Below are 20,483 nucleotides of genomic sequence, written 5' to 3'. Positions count from 1 at the left end.
CTTGGATTCCTCTCAACTTGCCCTCTTATGAAACATTTTGTGAGCTGCAGTTACCTCCGATGGCTACAAGGTGGCGCTACATTCAGGTGAGAGCACAAGTATGCCCAAAATGTTAGTGACTTTTGCCAGATTTATCGGTGGATCTTGCATATTTTTTTCAGAGGCTAGATATTGCCTAGAAATGCTTTTTAACATAGAGATGCTGGAGTTATAATGTCTGGTCGGGCCTCAGCCCTTTCATTGTCTGCCCACTGTAACATATTTATTACCAGCACATGTGAGTGGTGACTCTGCTTTATGGAACTTATCATATATTAGGGCAATGAATATAGCAGAAGGGGCGATCGAGATGTTTGACTACGTATTTGTTTATTTTTTTATATCTGGCTGATTAATCTGTTCATGATATTTCCATTTTGTGACATATTGCATTAAAATATATCCAGCTTGCAGAATATATAAGTATTTGTACTGCGTTGGCCGGGAATCGAACCCGGGTCAACTGCTTGGAAGGCAGCTATGCTCACCACTATACCACCAACGCCCTATGATCTGTATGCTCTCGGTTCTAAACATTACGACCCTGAGTGCAATGTCTATCTTGCACCAGCTTCAACGGTGCATTTGGTTTAGATACCAACATGAAAAGCAGTAGAAAGTTTTTAGCAGAGGGTAAGGAACTGGGATTGAAACCAAGGTCAAAGCTGTGCGGAAGAGAAGAATGGAAAGCAGTAGTACAAATAATAGATATGAACATATAGATGCAGCATGGGAAGCAAAGCAGGGAAGAGAAAGAGAGAACATTCCAGGAAATGCCCAGGAGATAGATAATAGCACAACTAAAAGGGAAGAATGAAATTCAAAGCATGCCCAGAAAAGTGTTTGAAGGTCCCACCAGTCATTTATGCTTATTATTGTGTGTCTTTACTTTCAAAGTACAGGGTGGATCCTTTTACGATCCCTCTCTTGTATTTCAACAGACACAGATAGTTGAGAAGTCTTTTCTCACATAGCTGGCAAAAGCTTGCACTTTTACTTGCTGGCAGCCTGGGAATGACAGCTTGGTCCTTGGAAGAAAAATCAAGCAAAATTAGCAGAGGATGGTTTCGATCCATCGACCTCTGGGTTATGGGCCCAGCACGCTTCCGCTGCGCCACTCTGCTCCGTTGTGAAAGTGCTCTCTTTATGCAAATAAGGAGCATTCAGCAGAGTAGAGTGGGATTGGTCGGGCTCTCACCTCATTTGCCTAAGTATATCGCAAGGCATGCTGGGTGCAGAAAAACTTAATCTTCCCCTCTCACAATCAGTCATAACTGAAAGCCAGACACTCTCAGGCACTAGCCGTTTCAAACATTTATCAAGACAGCAGCTCTTGAACCCTCTATATCTCTCTCTGTGATACTAGCGCTAACATGCTCAGGATTTGGCTTTACCTGGGAGCCAGAGATCTACCCGGTGAGGGCTTGCCCGGTGTGAGGCTTTTGAGCGTTTGGGAGCGTTCGGGACGTTGGACAGGAAACTATGCAAATTTCAAGCATCCAACCTTCCTGCTGCAGTGAGAGGCTCTTTCCATGGACATCTGCCTCTTGGATTCCTCTCAACTTGCCTTCTGATAAAACATTTTGTGAGCTGCAGTTACCTTCGACAGCTACGAGGTGGCGCTACATTCAGGTCAGAGCACAAGTATGCAAAAATGTTACGGACTTTGGCCAGATTTATCGGTGGGTCTTGCATATTTTTTTCAGAGGCTAGAAATTGCCTAGAAATGCTTTTTAACATAGAGATGCTGGAGGTATAATGTCTGGTCGGGCCTCAGCCCTTTCATTGCCTGCCCAAAATAACATATTTATTACCAGCACATGTGAATGGCGACTCTGCTTTATGAAACTTATCATATATTAGGACAATGAATATAGCAGAAGGGGCGATTGAGATGTTTGCCTACGTATTTTTTAATTTCTATATATATGGCTGATTAATCTGTTCATGATATTTCCATTTTGTGACATGTTGAACTAAAATATATCCTGCTTGCAGAATACATAAGTATTTGCACTGCGTTGGCCGGGAATCGAACCCGGGTCAACTGCATGGAAGGCAGCTATGCTCACCACTATACCACCAACGCCCTCTGTCATTTATGCTTATTATTGTGTCTCTTTACTTTCAAAGTAAAGGGTGGATCCTTTGACGATCCCTCTCTTGTATTTCAGCAGACACAGATAGTTGAGAAGTCTTTTCTCACATAGCTGGCGCAAGCTTGCGCTTTTCCTTTCTGGCAGCGTGGAAATGACAGCTTGGTCCTTGGAAGGAAAATAAAGCAAATTTAGCAGAGGATGGTTTCGATCCATCGACCTCTGGGTTATGGGCCCAGCACGCTTCCGCTGCGCCACTCTGCTCCTCTGTGAAAGTGTTCTCTTTATGCAGATGAGGAGCATTCAGTGGAGTGACGTGGGCGTTCGGGACGTGAGAGGACGTTGGACAGGAAACTATGCAAATTTGAAGCATCCAACCTTCCTGCTGTAGTCAGAGGCTCTTTCTATGGACATCTGCCTCTTGGATTCCTCTCAACTTGCCCTCTTATGAAACATTTTGTGAGCTGCAGTTACCTCCGATGGCTACAAGGTGGCGCTACATTCAGGTGAGAGCACAAGTATGCCCAAAATGTTAGTGACTTTTGCCAGATTTATCGGTGGATCTTGCATATTTTTTTCAGAGGCTAGATATTGCCTAGAAATGCTTTTTAACATAGAGATGCTGGAGTTATAATGTCTGGTCGGGCCTCAGCCCTTTCATTGTCTGCCCACTGTAACATATTTATTACCAGCACATGTGAGTGGTGACTCTGCTTTATGGAACTTATCATATATTAGGGCAATGAATATAGCAGAAGGGGCGATCGAGATGTTTGACTACGTATTTGTTTATTTTTTTATATCTGGCTGATTAATCTGTTCATGATATTTCCATTTTGTGACATATTGCATTAAAATATATCCAGCTTGCAGAATATATAAGTATTTGTACTGCGTTGGCCGGGAATCGAACCCGGGTCAACTGCTTGGAAGGCAGCTATGCTCACCACTATACCACCAACGCCCTATGATCTGTATGCTCTCGGTTCTAAACATTACGACCCTGAGTGCAATGTCTATCTTGCACCAGCTTCAACGGTGCATTTGGTTTAGATACCAACATGAAAAGCAGTAGAAAGTTTTTAGCAGAGGGTAAGGAACTGGGATTGAAACCAAGGTCAAAGCTGTGCGGAAGAGAAGAATGGAAAGCAGTAGTACAAATAATAGATATGAACATATAGATGCAGCATGGGAAGCAAAGCAGGGAAGAGAAAGAGAGAACATTCCAGGAAATGCCCAGGAGATAGATAATAGCACAACTAAAAGGGAAGAATGAAATTCAAAGCATGCCCAGAAAAGTGTTTGAAGGTCCCACCAGTCATTTATGCTTATTATTGTGTGTCTTTACTTTCAAAGTACAGGGTGGATCCTTTTACGATCCCTCTCTTGTATTTCAACAGACACAGATAGTTGAGAAGTCTTTTCTCACATAGCTGGCAAAAGCTTGCGCTTTTACTTGCTGGCAGCCTGGGAATGACAGCTTGGTCCTTGGAAGAAAAATCAAGCAAAATTAGCAGAGGATGGTTTCGATCCATCGACCTCTGGGTTATGGGCCCAGCACGCTTCCGCTGCGCCACTCTGCTCCGTTGTGAAAGTGCTCTCTTTATGCAAATAAGGAGCATTCAGCAGAGTAGAGTGGGATTGGTCGGGCTCTCACCTCATTTGCCTAAGTATATCGCAAGGCATGCTGGGTGCAGAAAAACTTAATCTTCCCCTCTCACAATCAGTCATAACTGAAAGCCAGACACTCTCAGGCACTAGCCGTTTCAAACATTTATCAAGACAGCAGCTCTTGAACCCTCTATATCTCTCTCTGTGATACTAGCGCTAACATGCTCAGGATTTGGCTTTACCTGGGAGCCAGAGATCTACCCGGTGAGGGCTTGCCCGGTGTGAGGCTTTTGAGCGTTTGGGAGCGTTCGGGACGTTGGACAGGAAACTATGCAAATTTCAAGCATCCAACCTTCCTGCTGCAGTGAGAGGCTCTTTCCATGGACATCTGCCTCTTGGATTCCTCTCAACTTGCCTTCTGATAAAACATTTTGTGAGCTGCAGTTACCTTCGACAGCTACGAGGTGGCGCTACATTCAGGTCAGAGCACAAGTATGCAAAAATGTTACGGACTTTGGCCAGATTTATCGGTGGGTCTTGCATATTTTTTTCAGAGGCTAGAAATTGCCTAGAAATGCTTTTTAACATAGAGATGCTGGAGGTATAATGTCTGGTCGGGCCTCAGCCCTTTCATTGCCTGCCCAAAATAACATATTTATTACCAGCACATGTGAATGGCGACTCTGCTTTATGAAACTTATCATATATTAGGACAATGAATATAGCAGAAGGGGCGATTGAGATGTTTGCCTACGTATTTTTTAATTTCTATATATATGGCTGATTAATCTGTTCATGATATTTCCATTTTGTGACATGTTGAACTAAAATATATCCTGCTTGCAGAATACATAAGTATTTGCACTGCGTTGGCCGGGAATCGAACCCGGGTCAACTGCATGGAAGGCAGCTATGCTCACCACTATACCACCAACGCCCTCTGTCATTTATGCTTATTATTGTGTCTCTTTACTTTCAAAGTAAAGGGTGGATCCTTTGACGATCCCTCTCTTGTATTTCAGCAGACACAGATAGTTGAGAAGTCTTTTCTCACATAGCTGGCGCAAGCTTGCGCTTTTCCTTTCTGGCAGCGTGGAAATGACAGCTTGGTCCTTGGAAGGAAAATAAAGCAAATTTAGCAGAGGATGGTTTCGATCCATCGACCTCTGGGTTATGGGCCCAGCACGCTTCCGCTGCGCCACTCTGCTCCTCTGTGAAAGTGTTCTCTTTATGCAGATGAGGAGCATTCAGTGGAGTGACGTGGGCGTTCGGGACGTGAGAGGACGTTGGACAGGAAACTATGCAAATTTGAAGCATCCAACCTTCCTGCTGTAGTCAGAGGCTCTTTCTATGGACATCTGCCTCTTGGATTCCTCTCAACTTGCCCTCTTATGAAACATTTTGTGAGCTGCAGTTACCTCCGATGGCTACAAGGTGGCGCTACATTCAGGTGAGAGCACAAGTATGCCCAAAATGTTAGTGACTTTTGCCAGATTTATCGGTGGATCTTGCATATTTTTTTCAGAGGCTAGATATTGCCTAGAAATGCTTTTTAACATAGAGATGCTGGAGTTATAATGTCTGGTCGGGCCTCAGCCCTTTCATTGTCTGCCCACTGTAACATATTTATTACCAGCACATGTGAGTGGTGACTCTGCTTTATGGAACTTATCATATATTAGGGCAATGAATATAGCAGAAGGGGCGATCGAGATGTTTGCCTACGTATTTGTTTATTTTTTTATATCTGGCTGATTAATCTGTTCATGATATTTCCATTTTGTGACATATTGCATTAAAATATATCCAGCTTGCAGAATATATAAGTATTTGTACTGCGTTGGCCGGGAATCGAACCCGGGTCAACTGCTTGGAAGGCAGCTATGCTCACCACTATACCACCAACGCCCTATGATCTGTATGCTCTCGGTTCTAAACATTACGACCCTGAGTGCAATGTCTATCTTGCACCAGCTTCAACGGTGCATTTGGTTTAGATACCAACATGAAAAGCAGTAGAAAGTTTTTAGCAGAGGGTAAGGAACTGGGATTGAAACCAAGGTCAAAGCTGTGCGGAAGAGAAGAATGGAAAGCAGTAGTACAAATAATAGATATGAACATATAGATGCAGCATGGGAAGCAAAGCAGGGAAGAGAAAGAGAGAACATTCCAGGAAATGCCCAGGAGATAGACAATAGCACAACTAAAAGGGAAGAATGAAATTCAAAGCATGCCCAGAAAAGTGTTTGAAGGTCCCACCAGTCATTTATGCTTATTATTGTGTGTCTTTACTTTCAAAGTACAGGGTGGATCCTTTTACGATTCCTCTCTTGTATTTCAGCAGACACAGATAGTTGAGAAGTCTTTTCTCACATAGCTGGCAAAAGCTTGCGCTTTTACTTGCTGGCAGCCTGGGAATGACAGCTTGGTCCTTGGAAGAAAAATCAAGCAAAATTAGCAGAGGATGGTTTCGATCCATCGACCTCTGGGTTATGGGCCCAGCACGCTTCCGCTGCGCCACTCTGCTCCGTTGTGAAAGTGTTCTCTTTATGCAAATAAGGAGCATTCAGCAGAGTAGAGTGGGATTGGTCGGGCTCTCACCTCATTTGCCTAAGTATATCGCAAGGCATGCTGGGTGCAGAAAAACTTAATCTTCCCCTCTCACAATCAGTCATAACTGAAAGCCAGACACTCTCAGGCACTAGCCGTTTCAAACATTTATCAAGACAGCAGCTCTTGAACCCTCTATATCTCTCTCTGTGATACTAGCGCTAACATGCTCAGGATTTGGCTTTACCTGGGAGCCAGAGATCTACCCGGTGAGGGCTTGCCCGGTGTGAGGCTTTTGAGCGTTTGGGAGCGTTCGGGACGTTGGACAGGAAACTATGCAAATTTCAAGCATCCAACCTTCCTGCTGCAGTGAGAGGCTCTTTCCATGGACATCTGCCTCTTGGATTCCTCTCAACTTGCCTTCTGATAAAACATTTTGTGAGCTGCAGTTACCTTCGACAGCTACGAGGTGGCGCTACATTCAGGTCAGAGCACAAGTATGCAAAAATGTTACGGACTTTGGCCAGATTTATCGGTGGGTCTTGCATATTTTTTTCAGAGGCTAGAAATTGCCTAGAAATGCTTTTTAACATAGAGATGCTGGAGGTATAATGTCTGGTCGGGCCTCAGCCCTTTCATTGCCTGCCCAAAATAACATATTTATTACCAGCACATGTGAATGGCGACTCTGCTTTATGAAACTTATCATATATTAGGACAATGAATATAGCAGAAGGGGCGATTGAGATGTTTGCCTACGTATTTTTTAATTTCTATATATATGGCTGATTAATCTGTTCATGATATTTCCATTTTGTGACATGTTGAACTAAAATATATCCTGCTTGCAGAATACATAAGTATTTGCACTGCGTTGGCCGGGAATCGAACCCGGGTCAACTGCATGGAAGGCAGCTATGCTCACCACTATACCACCAACGCCCTCTGTCATTTATGCTTATTATTGTGTCTCTTTACTTTCAAAGTAAAGGGTGGATCCTTTGACGATCCCTCTCTTGTATTTCAGCAGACACAGATAGTTGAGAAGTCTTTTCTCACATAGCTGGCGCAAGCTTGCGCTTTTCCTTTCTGGCAGCGTGGAAATGACAGCTTGGTCCTTGGAAGGAAAATAAAGCAAATTTAGCAGAGGATGGTTTCGATCCATCGACCTCTGGGTTATGGGCCCAGCACGCTTCCGCTGCGCCACTCTGCTCCTCTGTGAAAGTGTTCTCTTTATGCAGATGAGGAGCATTCAGTGGAGTGACGTGGGCGTTCGGGACGTGAGAGGACGTTGGACAGGAAACTATGCAAATTTGAAGCATCCAACCTTCCTGCTGTAGTCAGAGGCTCTTTCTATGGACATCTGCCTCTTGGATTCCTCTCAACTTGCCCTCTTATGAAACATTTTGTGAGCTGCAGTTACCTCCGATGGCTACAAGGTGGCGCTACATTCAGGTGAGAGCACAAGTATGCCCAAAATGTTAGTGACTTTTGCCAGATTTATCGGTGGATCTTGCATATTTTTTTCAGAGGCTAGATATTGCCTAGAAATGCTTTTTAACATAGAGATGCTGGAGTTATAATGTCTGGTCGGGCCTCAGCCCTTTCATTGTCTGCCCACTGTAACATATTTATTACCAGCACATGTGAGTGGTGACTCTGCTTTATGGAACTTATCATATATTAGGGCAATGAATATAGCAGAAGGGGCGATCGAGATGTTTGCCTACGTATTTGTTTATTTTTTTATATCTAGCTGATTAATCTGTTCATGATATTTCCATTTTGTGACATATTGCATTAAAATATATCCAGCTTGCAGAATATATAAGTATTTGTACTGCGTTGGCCGGGAATCGAACCCGGGTCAACTGCTTGGAAGGCAGCTATGCTCACCACTATACCACCAACGCCCTATGATCTGTATGCTCTCGGTTCTAAACATTACGACCCTGAGTGCAATGTCTATCTTGCACCAGCTTCAACGGTGCATTTGGTTTAGATACCAACATGAAAAGCAGTAGAAAGTTTTTAGCAGAGGGTAAGGAACTGGGATTGAAACCAAGGTCAAAGCTGTGCGGAAGAGAAGAATGGAAAGCAGTAGTACAAATAATAGATATGAACATATAGATGCAGCATGGGAAGCAAAGCAGGGAAGAGAAAGAGAGAACATTCCAGGAAATGCCCAGGAGATAGATAATAGCACAACTAAAAGGGAAGAATGAAATTCAAAGCATGCCCAGAAAAGTGTTTGAAGGTCCCACCAGTCATTTATGCTTATTATTGTGTGTCTTTACTTTCAAAGTACAGGGTGGATCCTTTTACGATCCCTCTCTTGTATTTCAGCAGACACAGATAGTTGAGAAGTCTTTTCTCACATAGCTGGCAAAAGCTTGCGCTTTTACTTGCTGGCAGCCTGGGAATGACATCTTGGTCCTTGGAAGAAAAATCAAGCAAAATTAGCAGAGGATGGTTTCGATCCATCGACCTCTGGGTTATGGGCCCAGCACGCTTCCGCTGCGCCACTCTGCTCCGTTGTGAAAGTGTTCTCTTTATGCAAATAAGGAGCATTCAGCAGAGTAGAGTGGGATTGGTCGGGCTCTCACCTCATTTGCCTAAGTATATCGCAAGGCATGCTGGGTGCAGAAAAACTTAATCTTCCCCTCTCACAATCAGTCATAACTGAAAGCCAGACACTCTCAGGCACTAGCCGTTTCAAACATTTATCAAGACAGCAGCTCTTGAACCCTCTATATCTCTCTCTGTGATACTAGCGCTAACATGCTCAGGATTTGGCTTTACCTGGGAGCCAGAGATCTACCCGGTGAGGGCTTGCCCGGTGTGAGGCTTTTGAGCGTTTGGGAGCGTTCGGGACGTTGGACAGGAAACTATGCAAATTTCAAGCATCCAACCTTCCTGCTGCAGTGAGAGGCTCTTTCCATGGACATCTGCCTCTTGGATTCCTCTCAACTTGCCTTCTGATAAAACATTTTGTGAGCTGCAGTTACCTTCGACAGCTACGAGGTGGCGCTACATTCAGGTCAGAGCACAAGTATGCAAAAATGTTACGGACTTTGGCCAGATTTATCGGTGGGTCTTGCATATTTTTTTCAGAGGCTAGAAATTGCCTAGAAATGCTTTTTAACATAGAGATGCTGGAGGTATAATGTCTGGTCGGGCCTCAGCCCTTTCATTGCCTGCCCAAAATAACATATTTATTACCAGCACATGTGAATGGCGACTCTGCTTTATGAAACTTATCATATATTAGGACAATGAATATAGCAGAAGGGGCGATTGAGATGTTTGCCTACGTATTTTTTAATTTCTATATATATGGCTGATTAATCTGTTCATGATATTTCCATTTTGTGACATGTTGAACTAAAATATATCCTGCTTGCAGAATACATAAGTATTTGCACTGCGTTGGCCGGGAATCGAACCCGGGTCAACTGCATGGAAGGCAGCTATGCTCACCACTATACCACCAACGCCCTCTGTCATTTATGCTTATTATTGTGTCTCTTTACTTTCAAAGTAAAGGGTGGATCCTTTGACGATCCCTCTCTTGTATTTCAGCAGACACAGATAGTTGAGAAGTCTTTTCTCACATAGCTGGCGCAAGCTTGCGCTTTTCCTTTCTGGCAGCGTGGAAATGACAGCTTGGTCCTTGGAAGGAAAATAAAGCAAATTTAGCAGAGGATGGTTTCGATCCATCGACCTCTGGGTTATGGGCCCAGCACGCTTCCGCTGCGCCACTCTGCTCCTCTGTGAAAGTGTTCTCTTTATGCAGATGAGGAGCATTCAGTGGAGTGACGTGGGCGTTCGGGACGTGAGAGGACGTTGGACAGGAAACTATGCAAATTTGAAGCATCCAACCTTCCTGCTGTAGTCAGAGGCTCTTTCTATGGACATCTGCCTCTTGGATTCCTCTCAACTTGCCCTCTTATGAAACATTTTGTGAGCTGCAGTTACCTCCGATGGCTACAAGGTGGCGCTACATTCAGGTGAGAGCACAAGTATGCCCAAAATGTTAGTGACTTTTGCCAGATTTATCGGTGGATCTTGCATATTTTTTTCAGAGGCTAGATATTGCCTAGAAATGCTTTTTAACATAGAGATGCTGGAGTTATAATGTCTGGTCGGGCCTCAGCCCTTTCATTGTCTGCCCACTGTAACATATTTATTACCAGCACATGTGAGTGGTGACTCTGCTTTATGGAACTTATCATATATTAGGGCAATGAATATAGCAGAAGGGGCGATCGAGATGTTTGCCTACGTATTTGTTTATTTTTTTATATCTGGCTGATTAATCTGTTCATGATATTTCCATTTTGTGACATATTGCATTAAAATATATCCAGCTTGCAGAATATATAAGTATTTGTACTGCGTTGGCCGGGAATCGAACCCGGGTCAACTGCTTGGAAGGCAGCTATGCTCACCACTATACCACCAACGCCCTATGATCTGTATGCTCTCGGTTCTAAACATTACGACCCTGAGTGCAATGTCTATCTTGCACCAGCTTCAACGGTGCATTTGGTTTAGATACCAACATGAAAAGCAGTAGAAAGTTTTTAGCAGAGGGTAAGGAACTGGGATTGAAACCAAGGTCAAAGCTGTGCGGAAGAGAAGAATGGAAAGCAGTAGTACAAATAATAGATATGAACATATAGATGCAGCATGGGAAGCAAAGCAGGGAAGAGAAAGAGAGAACATTCCAGGAAATGCCCAGGAGATAGACAATAGCACAACTAAAAGGGAAGAATGAAATTCAAAGCATGCCCAGAAAAGTGTTTGAAGGTCCCACCAGTCATTTATGCTTATTATTGTGTGTCTTTACTTTCAAAGTACAGGGTGGATCCTTTTACGATCCCTCTCTTGTATTTCAGCAGACACAGATAGTTGAGAAGTCTTTTCTCACATAGCTGGCAAAAGCTTGCGCTTTTACTTGCTGGCAGCCTGGGAATGACAGCTTGGTCCTTGGAAGAAAAATCAAGCAAAATTAGCAGAGGATGGTTTCGATCCATCGACCTCTGGGTTATGGGCCCAGCACGCTTCCGCTGCGCCACTCTGCTCCGTTGTGAAAGTGTTCTCTTTATGCAAATAAGGAGCATTCAGCAGAGTAGAGTGGGATTGGTCGGGCTCTCACCTCATTTGCCTAAGTATATCGCAAGGCATGCTGGGTGCAGAAAAACTTAATCTTCCCCTCTCACAATCAGTCATAACTGAAAGCCAGACACTCTCAGGCACTAGCCGTTTCAAACATTTATCAAGACAGCAGCTCTTGAACCCTCTATATCTCTCTCTGTGATACTAGCGCTAACATGCTCAGGATTTGGCTTTACCTGGGAGCCAGAGATCTACCCGGTGAGGGCGAGGCTTTTGAGCGTTTGGGAGCGTTCGGGACGTTGGACAGGAAACTATGCAAATTTCAAGCATCCAACCTTCCTGCTGCAGTGAGAGGCTCTTTCCATGGACATCTGCCTCTTGGATTCCTCTCAACTTGCCTTCTGATAAAACATTTTGTGAGCTGCAGTTACCTTCGACAGCTACGAGGTGGCGCTACATTCAGGTCAGAGCACAAGTATGCAAAAATGTTACGGACTTTGGCCAGATTTATCGGTGGGTCTTGCATATTTTTTTCAGAGGCTAGAAATTGCCTAGAAATGCTTTTTAACATAGAGATGCTGGAGGTATAATGTCTGGTCGGGCCTCAGCCCTTTCATTGCCTGCCCAAAATAACATATTTATTACCAGCACATGTGAATGGCGACTCTGCTTTATGAAACTTATCATATATTAGGACAATGAATATAGCAGAAGGGGCGATTGAGATGTTTGCCTACGTATTTTTTAATTTCTATATATATGGCTGATTAATCTGTTCATGATATTTCCATTTTGTGACATGTTGAACTAAAATATATCCTGCTTGCAGAATACATAAGTATTTGCACTGCGTTGGCCGGGAATCGAACCTGGGTCAACTGCATGGAAGGCAGCTATGCTCACCACTATACCACCAACGCCCTCTGTCATTTATGCTTATTATTGTGTCTCTTTACTTTCAAAGTAAAGGGTGGATCCTTTGACGATCCCTCTCTTGTATTTCAGCAGACACAGATAGTTGAGAAGTCTTTTCTCACATAGCTGGCGCAAGCTTGCGCTTTTCCTTTCTGGCAGCGTGGAAATGACAGCTTGGTCCTTGGAAGGAAAATAAAGCAAATTTAGCAGAGGATGGTTTCGATCCATCGACCTCTGGGTTATGGGCCCAGCACGCTTCCGCTGCGCCACTCTGCTCCTCTGTGAAAGTGTTCTCTTTATGCAGATGAGGAGCATTCAGTGGAGTGACGTGGGCGTTCGGGACGTGAGAGGACGTTGGACAGGAAACTATGCAAATTTGAAGCATCCAACCTTCCTGCTGTAGTCAGAGGCTCTTTCTATGGACATCTGCCTCTTGGATTCCTCTCAACTTGCCCTCTTATGAAACATTTTGTGAGCTGCAGTTACCTCCGATGGCTACAAGGTGGCGCTACATTCAGGTGAGAGCACAAGTATGCCCAAAATGTTAGTGACTTTTGCCAGATTTATCGGTGGATCTTGCATATTTTTTTCAGAGGCTAGATATTGCCTAGAAATGCTTTTTAACATAGAGATGCTGGAGTTATAATGTCTGGTCGGGCCTCAGCCCTTTCATTGTCTGCCCACTGTAACATATTTATTACCAGCACATGTGAGTGGTGACTCTGCTTTATGGAACTTATCATATATTAGGGCAATGAATATAGCAGAAGGGGCGATCGAGATGTTTGCCTACGTATTTGTTTATTTTTTTATATCTGGCTGATTAATCTGTTCATGATATTTCCATTTTGTGACATATTGCATTAAAATATATCCAGCTTGCAGAATATATAAGTATTTGTACTGCGTTGACCGGGAATCGAACCCGGGTCAACTGCTTGGAAGGCAGCTATGCTCACCACTATACCACCAACGCCCTATGATCTGTATGCTCTCGGTTCTAAACATTACGACCCTGAGTGCAATGTCTATCTTGCACCAGCTTCAACGGTGCATTTGGTTTAGATACCAACATGAAAAGCAGTAGAAAGTTTTTAGCAGAGGGTAAGGAACTGGGATTGAAACCAAGGTCAAAGCTGTGCGGAAGAGAAGAATGGAAAGCAGTAGTACAAATAATAGATATGAACATATAGATGCAGCATGGGAAGCAAAGCAGGGAAGAGAAAGAGAGAACATTCCAGGAAATGCCCAGGAGATAGATAATAGCACAACTAAAAGGGAAGAATGAAATTCAAAGCATGCCCAGAAAAGTGTTTGAAGGTCCCACCAGTCATTTATGCTTATTATTGTGTGTCTTTACTTTCAAAGTACAGGGTGGATCCTTTTACGATCCCTCTCTTGTATTTCAGCAGACACAGATAGTTGAGAAGTCTTTTCTCACATAGCTGGCAAAAGCTTGCGCTTTTACTTGCTGGCAGCCTGGGAATGACAGCTTGGTCCTTGGAAGAAAAATCAAGCAAAATTAGCAGAGGATGGTTTCGATCCATCGACCTCTGGGTTATGGGCCCAGCACGCTTCCGCTGCGCCACTCTGCTCCGTTGTGAAAGTGCTCTCTTTATGCAAATAAGGAGCATTCAGCAGAGTAGAGTGGGATTGGTCGGGCTCTCACCTCATTTGCCTAAGTATATCGCAAGGCATGCTGGGTGCAGAAAAACTTAATCTTCCCCTCTCACAATCAGTCATAACTGAAAGCCAGACACTCTCAGGCACTAGCCGTTTCAAACATTTATCAAGACAGCAACTCTTGAACCCTCTATATCTCTCTCTGTGATACTAGCGCTAACATGCTCAGGATTTGGCTTTACATGGGAGCCAGAGATCTACCCGGTGAGGGCTTGCCCGGTGTGAGGCTTTTGAGCGTTTGGGAGCGTTCGGGACGTTGGACAGGAAACTATGCAAATTTCAAGCATCCAACCTTCCTGCTGCAGTGAGAGGCTCTTTCCATGGACATCTGCCTCTTGGATTCCTCTCAACTTGCCTTCTGATAAAACATTTTGTGAGCTGCAGTTACCTTCGACAGCTACGAGGTGGCGCTACATTCAGGTCAGAGCACAAGTATGCAAAAATGTTACGGACTTTGGCCAGATTTATCGGTGGGTCTTGCATATTTTTTTCAGAGGCTAGAAATTGCCTAGAAATGCTTTTTAACATAGAGATGCTGGAGGTATAATGTCTGGTCGGGCCTCAGCCCTTTCATTGCCTGCCCAAAATAACATATTTATTACCAGCACATGTGAATGGCGACTCTGCTTTATGAAACTTATCATATATTAGGACAATGAATATAGCAGAAGGGGCGATTGAGATGTTTGCCTACGTATTTTTTTATTTCTATATATATGGCTGATTAATCTGTTCATGATATTTCCATTTTGTGACATGTTGAACTAAAATATATCCTGCTTGCAGAATACATAAGTATTTGCACTGCGTTGGCCGGGAATCGAACCCGGGTCAACTGTATGGAAGGCAGCTATGCTCACCACTATATCACCAACGCCCTCTGTCATTTATGCTTATTATTGTGTCTCTTTACTTTCAAAGTAAAGGGTGGATCCTTTGACGATCCCTCTCTTGTATTTCAGCAGACACAGATAGTTGAGAAGTCTTTTCTCACATAGCTGGCGCAAGCTTGCGCTTTTCCTTTCTGGCAGCGTGGAAATGACAGCTTGGTCCTTGGAAGGAAAATAAAGCAAATTTATCAGAGGATGGTTTCGATCCATCGACCTCTGGGTTATGGGCCCAGCACGCTTCCGCTGCGCCACTCTGCTCCTCTGTGAAAGTGTTCTCTTTATGCAGATGAGGAGCATTCAGTGGAGTGACGTGGGCGTTCGGGACGTGAGAGGACGTTGGACAGGAAACTATGCAAATTTGAAGCATCCAACCTTCCTGCTGTAGTCAGAGGCTCTTTCTATGGACATCTGCCTCTTGGATTCCTCTCAACTTGCCCTCTTATGAAACATTTTGTGAGCTGCAGTTACCTCCGATGGCTACAAGGTGGCGCTACATTCAGGTGAGAGCACAAGTATGCCCAAAATGTTAGTGACTTTTGCCAGATTTATCGGTGGATCTTGCATATTTTTTTCAGAGGCTAGATATTGCCTAGAAATGCTTTTTAACATAGAGATGCTGGAGTTATAATGTCTGGTCGGGCCTCAGCCCTTTCATTGTCTGCCCACTGTAACATATTTATTACCAGCACATGTGAGTGGTGACTCTGCTTTATGGAACTTATCATATATTAGGGCAATGAATATAGCAGAAGGGGCGATCGAGATGTTTGCCTACGTATTTGTTTATTTTTTTATATCTGGCTGATTAATCTGTTCATGATATTTCCATTTTGTGACATATTGCATTAAAATATATCCAGCTTGCAGAATATATAAGTATTTGTACTGCGTTGGCCGGGAATCGAACCCGGGTCAACTGCTTGGAAGGCAGCTATGCTCACCACTATACCACCAACGCCCTATGATCTGTATGCTCTCGGTTCTAAACATTACGACCCTGAGTGCAATGTCTATCTTGCACCAGCTTCAACGGTGCATTTGGTTTAGATACCAACATGAAAAGCAGTAGAAAGTTTTTAGCAGAGGGTAAGGAACTGGGATTGAAACCAAGGTCAAAGCTGTGCGGAAGAGAAGAATGGAAAGCAGTAGTACAAATAATAGATATGAACATATAGATGCAGCATGGGAAGCAAAGCAGGGAAGAGGAAGAGAGAACATTCCAGGAAATGCCCAGGAGATAGATAATAGCACAACTAAAAGGGAAGAATGAAATTCAAAGCATGCCCAGAAAAGTGTTTGAAGGTCCCACCAGTCATTTATGCTTATTATTGTGTGTCTTTACTTTCAAAGTACAGGGTGGATCCTTTTACGATCCCTCTCTTGTATTTCAGCAGACACAGATAGTTGAGAAGTCTTTTCTCACATAGCTGGCAAAAGCTTGCGCTTTTACTTGCTGGCAGCCTGGGAATGACAGCTTGGTCCTTGGAAGAAAAATCAAGCAAAATTAGCAGAGGATGGTTTCGATCCATCGACCTCTGGGTTATGGGCCCAGCACGCTTCCGCTGCGCCACTCTGCTCCGTTGTGAAAGTGCTCTCTTTATGCAAATAAGGAGCATTCAGCAGAGTAGAGTGGGATTGGTCGGGCTCTCACCTCATTTGCCTAAGTATATCGCAAGGCATGCTGGCTGCAGAAAAACTTAATCTTCCCCTCTCACAATCAGTCATAACTGAAAGCCAGACACTCTCAGGCACTAGCCGTTTCAAACATTTATCAAGACAGCAGCTCTTGAACCCTCTATATCTCTCTCTGTGATACTAGCGCTAACATGCTCAGGATTTGGCTTTACCTGGGAGCCAGAGATCTACCCGGTGAGGGCTTGCCCGGTGTGAGGCTTTTGAGCGTTCGGGACGTTGGACAGGAAACTATGCAAATTTCAAGCATCCAACCTTCCTGCTTCAGTGAGAGGCTCTTTCCATGGACATCTGCCTCTTGGATTCCTCTCAACTTGCCTTCTGATAAAACATTTTGTGAGCTGCAGTTACCTTCGACAGCTACGAGGTGGCGCTACATTCAGGTCAGAGCACAAGTATGCAAAAATGTTACGGACATTGGCCAGATTTATCGGTGGGTCTTGCATATTTTTTTCAGAGGCTAGAAATTGCCTAGAAATGCTTTTTAACATAGAGATGCTGGAGGTATAATGTCTGGTCGGGCCTCAGCCCTTTCATTGCCTGCCCAAAATAACATATTTATTACCAGCACATGTGAATGGCGACTCTGCTTTATGAAACTTATCATATATTAGGACAATGAATATAGCAGAAGGGGCGATTGAGATGTTTGCCTACGTATTTTTTAATTTCTATATATATGGCTGATTAATCTGTTCATGATATTTCCATTTTGTGACATGTTGAACTAAAATATATCCTGCTTGCAGAATACATAAGTATTTGCACTGCGTTGGCCGGGAATCGAACCCGGGTCAACTGCATGGAAGGCAGCTATGCTCACCACTATACCACCAACGCCCTCTGTCATTTATGCTTATTATTGTGTCTCTTTACTTTCAAAGTAAAGGGTGGATCCTTTGACGATCCCTCTCTTGTATTTCAGCAGACACAGATAGTTGAGAAGTCTTTTCTCACATAGCTGGCGCAAGCTTGCGCTTTTCCTTTCTGGCAGCGTGGAAATGACAGCTTGGTCCTTGGAAGGAAAATAAAGCAAATTTAGCAGAGGATGGTTTCGATCCATCGACTTCTGGGTTATAGGCCCAGCACGCTTCCGCTGCGCCACTCTGCTCCTCTGTGAAAGTGTTCTCTTTATGCAGATGAGGAGCATTCAGTGGAGTGACGTGGGCGTTCGGGACGTGAGAGGACGTTGGACAGGAAACTATGCAAATTTGAAGCATCCAACCTTCCTGCTGTAGTCAGAGGCTCTTTCTATGGACATCTGCCTCTTGGATTCCTCTCAACTTGCCCTCTTATGAAACATTTTGTGAGCTGCAGTTACCTCCGATGGCTACAAGGTGGCGCTACATTCAGGTGAGAGCACAAGTATGCCCAAAATGTTAGTGACTTTTGCCAGATTTATCGGTGGATCTTGCATATTTTTTTCAGAGGCTAGATATTGCCTAGAAATGCTTTTTAACATAGAGATGCTGGAGTTATAATGTCTGGTCGGGCCTCAGCCCTTTCATTGTCTGCCCACTGTAACATATTTATTACCAGCACATGTGAGTGGTGACTCTGCTTTATGGAACTTATCATATATTAGGGCAATGAATATAGCAGAAGGGGCGATCGAGATGTTTGCCTACGTATTTGTTTATTTTTTTATATCTGGCTGATTAATCTGTTCATGATATTTCCATTTTGTGACATATTGCATTAAAATATATCCAGCTTGCAGAATATATAAGTATTTGTACTGCGTTGGCCGGGAATCGAACCCGGGTCAACTGCTTGGAAGGCAGCTATGCTCACCACTATACCACCAACGCCCTATGATCTGTATGCTCTCGGTTCTAAACATTACGACCCTGAGTGCAATGTCTATCTTGCACCAGCTTCAACGGTGCATTTGGTTTAGATACCAACATGAAAAGCAGTAGAAAGTTTTTAGCAGAGGGTAAGGAACTGGGATTGAAACCAAGGTCAAAGCTGTGCGGAAGAGAAGAATGGAAAGCAGTAGTACAAATAATAGATATGAACATATAGATGCAGCATGGGAAGCAAAGCAGGGAAGAGAAAGAGAGAACATTCCAGGAAATGCCCAGGAGATAGATAATAGCACAACTAAAAGGGAAGAATGAAATTCAAAGCATGCCCAGAAAAGTGTTTGAAGGTCCCACCAGTCATTTATGCTTATTATTGTGTGTCTTTACTTTCAAAGTACAGGGTGGATCCTTTTACGATCCCTCTCTTGTATTTCAGCAGACACAGATAGTTGAGAAGTCTTTTCTCACATAGCTGGCAAAAGCTTGCGCTTTTACTTGCTGGCAGCCTGGGAATGACAGCTTGGTCCTTGGAAGAAAAATCAAGCAAAATTAGCAGAGGATGGTTTCGATCCATCGACCTCTGGGTTATGGGCCCAGCACGCTTCCGCTGCGCCACTCTGCTCCGTTGTGAAAGTGCTCTCTTTATGCAAATAAGGAGCATTCAGCAGAGTAGAGTGGGATTGGTCGGGCTCTCACCTCATTTGCCTAAGTATATCGCAAGGCATGCTGGGTGCAGAAAAACGTAATCTTCCCCTCTCACAATCAGTCATAACTGAAAGCCAGACACTCTCAGGCACTAGCCGTTTCAAACATTTATCAAGACAGCAGCTCTTGAACCCTCTATATCTCTCTCTGTGATACTAGCGCTAACATGCTCAGGATTTGGCTTTACCTGGGAGCCAGAGATCTACCCGGTGAGGGCTTGCCTTGTGTGAGGCTTTTGAGCGTTTGGGAGCGTTCGGGACGTTGGACAGGAAACTATGCAAATTTCAAGCATCCAACCTTCCTGCTGCAGTGAGAGGCTCTTTCCATGGACATCTGCCTCTTGGATTCCTCTCAACTTGCCTTCTGATAAAACATTTTGTCAGCTGCAGTTACCTTCGACAGCTACGAGGTGGCGCTACATTCAGGTCAGAGCACAAGTATGCAAAAATGTTACGGACTTTGGCCAGATTTATCGGTGGGTCTTGCATATTTTTTTCAGAGGCTAGAAATTGCCTAGAAATGCTTTTTAACATAGAGATGCTGGAGGTATAATGTCTGGTCGGGCCTCAGCCCTTTCATTGCCTGCCCAAAATAACATATTTATTACCAGCACATGTGAATGGCGACTCTGCTTTATGAAACTTATCATATATTAGGACAATGAATATAGCAGAAGGGGCGATTGAGATGTTTGCCTACGTATTTTTTAATTTCTATATATATGGCTGATTAATCTGTTCATGATATTTCCATTTTGTGACATGTTGAACTAAAATATATCCTGCTTGCAGAATACATAAGTATTTGCACTGCGTTGGCCGGGAATCGAACCCGGGTCAACTGCATGGAAGGCAGCTATGCTCACCACTATACCACCAACGCCCTCTGTCATTTATGCTTATTATTGTGTCTCTTTACTTTCAAAGTAAAGGGTGGATCCTTTGACGATCCCTCTCTTGTATTTCAGCAGACACAGATAGTTGAGAAGTCTTTTCTCACATAGCTGGCGCAAGCTTGCACTTTTCCTTTCTGGCAGCGTGGAAATGACAGCTTGGTCCTTGGAAGGAAAATAAAGCAAATTTAGCAGAGGATGGTTTCGATCCATCGACCTCTGGGTTATGGGCCCAGCACGCTTCCGCTGCTCCACTCTGCTCCTCTGTGAAAGTGTTCTCTTTATGCAGATGAGGAGCATTCAGTGGAGTGACGTGGGCGTTCGGGACGTGAGAGGACGTTGGACAGGAAACTATGCAAATTTGAAGCATCCAACCTTCCTGCTGTAGTCAGAGGCTCTTTCTATGGACATCTGCCTCTTGGATTCCTCTCAACTTGCCCTCTTATGAAACATTTTGTGAGCTGCAGTTACCTCCGATGGC

At 43.9% G+C, this 20,483-nt stretch overlaps 15 non-coding genes across 15 annotated transcripts; all 15 read right to left on the bottom strand.

Annotated features, from left to right (window-relative positions):
- Window positions 1–472: 472 nt before the first annotated feature.
- Window positions 473–544, bottom strand: TRNAG-UCC (transfer RNA glycine (anticodon UCC)). Its single transcript has one exon. It is a non-coding gene; the product is annotated as a tRNA-Gly (tRNA).
- A 1,512-nt stretch (window positions 545–2,056) lies between these two features.
- TRNAG-UCC (transfer RNA glycine (anticodon UCC)) lies at window positions 2,057–2,128 on the bottom strand. The gene has a single exon. It is a non-coding gene; the product is annotated as a tRNA-Gly (tRNA).
- An 899-nt stretch (window positions 2,129–3,027) lies between these two features.
- TRNAG-UCC (transfer RNA glycine (anticodon UCC)) lies at window positions 3,028–3,099 on the bottom strand. Its single transcript has one exon. It is a non-coding gene; the product is annotated as a tRNA-Gly (tRNA).
- A 1,512-nt stretch (window positions 3,100–4,611) lies between these two features.
- TRNAG-UCC (transfer RNA glycine (anticodon UCC)) lies at window positions 4,612–4,683 on the bottom strand. The gene has a single exon. It is a non-coding gene; the product is annotated as a tRNA-Gly (tRNA).
- An 899-nt stretch (window positions 4,684–5,582) lies between these two features.
- TRNAG-UCC (transfer RNA glycine (anticodon UCC)) lies at window positions 5,583–5,654 on the bottom strand. Its single transcript has one exon. It is a non-coding gene; the product is annotated as a tRNA-Gly (tRNA).
- Window positions 5,655–7,166: 1,512 nt separating this feature from the next.
- On the bottom strand, window positions 7,167–7,238 carry TRNAG-UCC (transfer RNA glycine (anticodon UCC)). The gene has a single exon. It is a non-coding gene; the product is annotated as a tRNA-Gly (tRNA).
- Window positions 7,239–8,137: 899 nt separating this feature from the next.
- On the bottom strand, window positions 8,138–8,209 carry TRNAG-UCC (transfer RNA glycine (anticodon UCC)). The gene has a single exon. It is a non-coding gene; the product is annotated as a tRNA-Gly (tRNA).
- A 1,512-nt stretch (window positions 8,210–9,721) lies between these two features.
- Window positions 9,722–9,793, bottom strand: TRNAG-UCC (transfer RNA glycine (anticodon UCC)). Its single transcript has one exon. It is a non-coding gene; the product is annotated as a tRNA-Gly (tRNA).
- An 899-nt stretch (window positions 9,794–10,692) lies between these two features.
- TRNAG-UCC (transfer RNA glycine (anticodon UCC)) lies at window positions 10,693–10,764 on the bottom strand. Its single transcript has one exon. It is a non-coding gene; the product is annotated as a tRNA-Gly (tRNA).
- Window positions 10,765–12,265: 1,501 nt separating this feature from the next.
- On the bottom strand, window positions 12,266–12,337 carry TRNAG-UCC (transfer RNA glycine (anticodon UCC)). Its single transcript has one exon. It is a non-coding gene; the product is annotated as a tRNA-Gly (tRNA).
- An 899-nt stretch (window positions 12,338–13,236) lies between these two features.
- On the bottom strand, window positions 13,237–13,308 carry TRNAG-UCC (transfer RNA glycine (anticodon UCC)). The gene has a single exon. It is a non-coding gene; the product is annotated as a tRNA-Gly (tRNA).
- Window positions 13,309–15,791: 2,483 nt separating this feature from the next.
- Window positions 15,792–15,863, bottom strand: TRNAG-UCC (transfer RNA glycine (anticodon UCC)). The gene has a single exon. It is a non-coding gene; the product is annotated as a tRNA-Gly (tRNA).
- A 1,502-nt stretch (window positions 15,864–17,365) lies between these two features.
- TRNAG-UCC (transfer RNA glycine (anticodon UCC)) lies at window positions 17,366–17,437 on the bottom strand. The gene has a single exon. It is a non-coding gene; the product is annotated as a tRNA-Gly (tRNA).
- An 899-nt stretch (window positions 17,438–18,336) lies between these two features.
- On the bottom strand, window positions 18,337–18,408 carry TRNAG-UCC (transfer RNA glycine (anticodon UCC)). Its single transcript has one exon. It is a non-coding gene; the product is annotated as a tRNA-Gly (tRNA).
- Window positions 18,409–19,920: 1,512 nt separating this feature from the next.
- On the bottom strand, window positions 19,921–19,992 carry TRNAG-UCC (transfer RNA glycine (anticodon UCC)). Its single transcript has one exon. It is a non-coding gene; the product is annotated as a tRNA-Gly (tRNA).
- Window positions 19,993–20,483: the final 491 nt, after the last annotated feature.

The sequence above is a fragment of the Lissotriton helveticus genome, chromosome 11 (assembly GCF_964261635.1).
Source record: "Lissotriton helveticus chromosome 11, aLisHel1.1, whole genome shotgun sequence".
In the NCBI taxonomy this organism is placed as follows: domain Eukaryota; kingdom Metazoa; phylum Chordata; class Amphibia; order Caudata; family Salamandridae; genus Lissotriton; species Lissotriton helveticus.
Note: the sequence above shows the minus strand (reverse complement) of the source record. Positions and strands in the feature narration are given on the sequence as shown.